The sequence below is a fragment of the Neofelis nebulosa genome, chromosome 2 (genome assembly GCF_028018385.1).
Source record: "Neofelis nebulosa isolate mNeoNeb1 chromosome 2, mNeoNeb1.pri, whole genome shotgun sequence".
Classification (NCBI taxonomy): Eukaryota; Metazoa; Chordata; class Mammalia; order Carnivora; family Felidae; genus Neofelis; species Neofelis nebulosa.
The window spans coordinates 68,376,738-68,382,879 of record NC_080783.1 but is presented as its reverse complement, the minus strand read 5'-3'; the positions used below and the strand labels follow the sequence as shown (position 1 = coordinate 68,382,879).

Sequence of the window (6,142 nt, the reverse complement as noted above, 5' to 3'; positions counted from 1 at the left end):
CATAATGCATTTTCCTTTGGGAGATCAATTTATGTAGAGTAGGTACTTGGAGTTTGCCCTGGTACAGCCATACTTCAAACCTGCTTGTGACCAAGAAAAGACATTTGTGCTAGTTTGATTTTAGATAATAGCAAATGCTTTAAAAAATTAATGGTATGTAACACATTTTCCAGAAAGTTATTTTTTCCAATCATCTGAGAAAAGGGGTGTGGGCTGAAATTAAAACAGATAAAATATGAAATTAACAAAAGAAATCTACAGTTTTGTCCTCCTGTGAATTTTATATTCAACCTATGGTTTTAAAAGAAGTAGCTATAAAATATTGCACTACATAAAAATAAAATAAGCAATTTTATCTCAGTATTATTTTTTATCATTTCACTCTTTGAATAAAAAAGGTAGCTCTTGAAGGAAATATATGACTAAACTATTAGGGAATTTAAGAATGCTGACAGCTATTTTTAAAATAAAGATTAGGAGAGTTCTCCTGAAAATGGAAACAAAAGTATGTATAACACCAAAATTACCTAAACTAGGGGTTCCTGGGTGGCTCAGTCGGTGGAGTGTCTGACTTCAGCTCAGGTCGTGATCTCACAGCTCGTGGGTTCGAGCCCCACATCGGGCTCTGTGCTGACAGCTCAGAGACTGGAATCTGCTTCAGATTCTGTGTCTCCCTCTCTCTCTGTCTCTCTGTCTCAAAAATAAACTTAAAAAAATAATAATAATAAAACAAAATTACCTAAACTGAAACTCAGAAAAATTTCTGAGGTAATTTAGAGAAAACTATGAGAAGATTTCCTGGAGATACTGACAAAGTAGAGTAGAAAGACATACATTTCTTAAAGTGGTATACCATTAAATATATGGATTGATATCCATTTGCAAATCTATAAAGTACATGAAATTCATGTAATTAGAAATTCTTTTTAAACTATACAGCCCCTTGTGGCACCTGGGTGGCTCAGTCTGTTAGCATCTGACTCTTGGTTTTGGCTCAGGTCATGACCTCGCTGTTCATGAGACTGAGCCTCAGGTCAGGCTCTGCACTGACAGCGTGGAGCCTGCTTGGGATTCTCTCTCTCTCTCTCTCTCTCTCTCTCTCTCTCTCTCTCTCTCTCTCTTTCTCTCTCTCTCTGATCCTTGCCCCCAACTTGTCATGCTCTCTCTCTGTCTCTCTCAAAATAAATTCAAAAAACAATAAAAAATAAACCATATAGCACTAAAGTATGAATAATTATAGATAGCAATCACTGACAGCTTTTTATATGCCACATAAAATATATCAGATGTGTTAAGAACTATTAGGTAAATACAATTATTAGTCCAATTTTACAGATGAATAAACAAACTTGGAATTTAAATTACTCACCTGAGTTCTTTGGACTAAGGAATGGTGAAGCCAGATCTTGATCTACAACCTGTATGCTTCTCAAGCATGAGCTTAACTCCAGTATGCTCTATATTGCCTGATAGCAACGGGCAAGGTGACCTGACACCATTATATTTATTTTAGATCAGTGTATCTTTTCATTGGCAATATGTAACTAATGGAGGAGATGGCACTAAGAGGTGAAAACGGGGGACTGTGTGTGCGAATATCCAGTTACCCTTCTGCCTGCTCATTGAGTTTATAACAATTGAGCCAGTTATCTACTCAGTTTTTCCATCTGTAAAATGAGAATTAGACTAGATTAAACCATTACATCATTCTGAACAAGCGGTATTTTTGATGTTGTTATTGGTTCATCATATAATGTGATTCATCATATACTGTTAAGTATTTAAACAAGAGACCCTCCATAAAAACTCACTTTTAAATAGTTCGGTACAGTGTTCATTAATTCATCGAACACATACTTGTTATACATTTAAAACACTTTGGTCGTTGGAGAAAAATAAAAGTCAAAAGCAGTCTGCTTTCCATGATATAACAATCTACTTGGAAAGTGTTCATTAATTCATCCAACACATACTTGTTATACATTTAAAACACTTTGGTCATTGGAGAAAAACAAAAGTCAAAGGCAGTCTATGCTTTCCATGATATAACAATCTACTTGAAAAGATATGAAACACATGTAACCAGCACAAAATTGCTAAGCAATATAAAACCAGTGCAAAATAATATAGAAAAATCATTCACATAAGTAATGAGGAGATGTGGAATAAAGGCACGATCCGTGTGCACAGGTATAACTAGAAAGACAATTGAAAGGATGGGTTTTGACCCAGAACATCAAAGAAGTGATGAAGATGGATGTCCAGAGAGAAAATGTAGGAAAGCACGAGAATGTATATCTGAAGCTGATAAGGTTGTAGTAGAAACAATAACCGGAAAGTTGAGGGAGGGTGTTTGACAGATGGCCTCAAAGATCATACAACCCGGATTCAAATGAAAATAAAAACAACTTTGTTTTGATGTGTTTCTTCATATTGCTTTTGCAATTTGGAAAACAAAAATTCTAATGCTAATATATTCTTTGCCCAAAGTGTTTGCCTAAAAGATCTGTCAAATCAGATCTTTTATTCCATAAATTCCAAATTTTATTCCATAAATTACTCTATGAGTTTCACTCTAAACAAATCAAATGAGAAAACCAAACTCAAATATTTCCAATGCAAGTTGAAAGGTGGTTGTTCTTAGCCCCAAATTTTTTTCTTTTTTTTAAAAAATTTTTTAATGTTTATTTATTTTTGGGAGAAAGAGACAGAGCATGAGTGAGGGAGGGGCAGAGGGAGAAGGAGACACAGAATCTAAAGCAGGTCCAGGCTCTGAGCTGTCAGCACAGAGCCTGATGTGGGGCTTGAACTCACAAACCGCGGGATCATGACCTGAGCTGAAGTCAGACGCTTAACCGACTGAGCCACCCAGGCGCCCCCCAAATTTTCTTTTAAAAAATATACATCTATATTCTTTAGATTTTCTTCCACCTCCCTTTAATGTCTTAGTGGCAGTTGTGTCTAATGCCCCTTGTGTAACTTGTAATGCCTTCTGCAAAATTCAGCAATTCAGTCTGGAGCTAAAGAAATAAAATCTTGATGACTTTTGAAGAGTTTAAGTTTAATGCATGAAAAATTACCTTGATGAGCCATGCCTATTCTTATTGGCTGACTGTTTGCTTTTGCTTGAAGAAAGTAGAGGGAGTTTGATGTGAAACCAAGACTCAATGGATCATGTTATATGGTTTGTTTTTTAATCACTGAATTCAAGGAGAAGCTAGAATTTCATTTTGACTGATTACATTGTTGTACATGCTATCAAATAATAGCCAAACAAGAGAGGACATTAATGTGCATGATAAACATAAATGAACATCATCCTTCTTCTTTGGATTATGTCAACAAAACAAGTGACTATTCCATGGTTCAGAAACAATATAAACACATTTTTAATAGAAACCTACATATAACTGTCATGAGTGTCTTTCCAAATAAGAATACTGTGGGCAGCTACTCAACATCGAGATGTGCATTACATTGGGAAACTTGTAATTGTTCTCTCAGAATATGCTACGAACACTGCAGTGTTTAATCAATTAATCATGCAGCTACGATTTTGCAAAGCTTCTTCCAGGTGAGCTGTGAGTGTATCTGCATAGTGTACATGAACTAAGAATGTGAACACAGGAAAAAGAAATGCCTTAAAAAAAAAAACCAACAAACAAAACCCGCTTTCCCTTGTTCAAAGTAACAACAGCAAAGCCAGTTGAAACTCTGGATTAAGAATATACACATGGCCCGAGAGAGTAAATGGTATGCCCTAACAATGATATTATTTAATATCTAATAAAAATACTGCCCACATTTTTTTCAGAAATAAAATAATAATAATAATTATTATTATTTATTTATTAATATTTATTATGGGTAAAAATAATATCTAATATCTATTGAGCAACTGTTACATTCCAGACACCAATGCCAAGTACTTTACGTAGAACTTCTTTGTTCCCACTATTACACGTGGCAATGGTTTTCCACTGGAAATATTTTGATCCCATGGGACATTTTGCAATGTCTGGAGTCATTTTTGGTTGTCAGCACTTGAAGGGGAGGGGTTGTGATATTAGCATCTAGTGATCTAAATAGCCTTCCATGCACAGCAGCACCCATAACAAAGAATTATGCAGTCCAACGTGTCAATAGTGCCAAAGTTGAGAAACCCTGCCCTACTTTCATCTCCTCTTGACAGATGAGAAAAAGGAGGCTTAAAGAGGTTAAATAAATTGCCAAATAAGCCAATAAGTGGCTGAGGTGGGACTCAAAGCCAGCACTGTTTGACACCAAAACCCACACCCTCACCACCACGTCACACTCTTGCTGCACTGTAGCTCGTTGGAAAATCATTTGCCTCATCGTACACAATGTCGCAGTGCTTTGAATCAGAGGTCTGAAGGTCCTCGGTTTGGGTGTAGATAAGGCTGCTCTCTATCTCATTGATCTTCACCAGTCATTCCAATTCTTATCCATAATCGGAGAGCCCACACCTAGAGTTTTTCTAAATGCTTCCCCTAACTTTATATGATTCTAGCCCTGAGCCTTCTAGCAAGGTGGCCTGACTGACTCTCTATCTCTCCACTGGGTGTTAGTTTAGCCTCCCTTAGGCTTTGCCTTTATCCTGTTCTCTGCTTCTCAGTAAAGAGAATTCCCTGGAGTGACCCCTGCTGACATCGCCATCTTTTTTGCGGATAGAATCCTGCCTCCACTGATGCCATGGATGACATTTTCCACCTCTACACAAGAACCCAAACACCACTGGGGAGGTAAGCAGGATTTGGTATTGCCCTTTCCCTCCAACTATCTGTTGAGCATCAGACATTCCTTAGGGAAGCCACTGAGAGTTGACTCTCTCCCACTCTGAAGTAGTAAAGATTCCTAGGGGAGGGAATCTGCAGTCTGACCTCCAAACCAAATTGCTGAAGACCCAATGTATGTTGCTCACTTACCTTCATGCACCCCAGAGACCAATCTGAAACAGCCCAAACAAAGCTAGCAAGCAGCAAGAAGCCAGATTCTCCATGCCCTGGGTCACTGTATTTTCACACCCATTACAGAAGTAACACACATGCCCCCAAAATAGCAGCTTCACTAAACCACAGTATCAGGAGCTGTAATTTGTCTCTAAAAATAGATTTGAAATAAAAGAAACAATGCTTCCTATTATATGCCCTTTTGAAGGACCAGATTTGTTTCTGCATAAAATGAGATACAGAAGAACATGTAAGAATGGACGAAGATATCAAACAGAACTGCCCACTAAAGTGGATTTCATTCCACAGAATATACAAATGCGACTGCCAATAGGATTTCTGATTCTCAAATTCTGCCTATGTCATGCAAAGGTGAGGGGTCTTTCTGCCCCAGTTTATATAGAGATCATTTCAAAGAGGGCTTTTGGAGCTGTGAAACCAAGAGCCCTTAACTCTATGACTAAAGGTTGAAGGTCTCCATAGGATGCCATAGTCATTAAATAGTGCTGTTTTTCTGAGGAAATATAAGATGTAGCCACTCCTATAATCATAAAAGTTCATGGTAGTTCATAATAACCCATGATTGGTGATCCAGGAGAGTAAGCATGTTCAAAAGTTAAATAATATATCATCACTTTCATGCCCCATTACACATACCAATAGTGGATAGGCAGAACATGGCTGCATCACCATAGCTAGATAATTGGGGTTCACATCAGAACCTAAACATTAACAGTTTCTTATCTGTTTCTCTAAGTCACTTCTCAGATGTGCTAACAAAGACCAAAATTGTCCAATGTGGATCACATTTTCCTGTTGGAGGAGGTCATTGGGAAGGCATGACCCCTGGCTGACGTTTGACCTGGATCCAGGCAATAAGAGCAGAGCCCCCGCCCCCCTTTCCTTGGAAACTATGTTCCACCCACTGTTCCCACACTAGGAGCCACTACAAGGATGCAGCCTTGAGAGTAATGTGTTATTGAGACCATCTGGACTGTGTACATGACTGAATCCCATTAAGGCCTCTATAAAAATAAATTATGATTCTGCAAGGTGGGTACAAAGATCTCATTTTGCACAGCCCAAGGCAAGCATCAAATGGAAGTTCCCTTCTTAAAACTGCCACCTATCAGTCCAGAGGGGCCTGCCTCTGTCTTCATCCTTGCCTTGCT

General features: G+C 38.0%; 1 non-coding gene across 1 annotated transcript; it reads left to right on the top strand.

Moving 5' to 3' along the window:
- The first annotated feature begins 5,373 nt into the window (after nt 1–5,373).
- On the top strand, nt 5,374–5,500 carry LOC131505899 (small nucleolar RNA SNORA25). Its single transcript, XR_009258651.1, has one exon. It is a non-coding gene; the product is annotated as a small nucleolar RNA SNORA25 (small nucleolar RNA).
- Nucleotides 5,501–6,142: the final 642 nt, after the last annotated feature.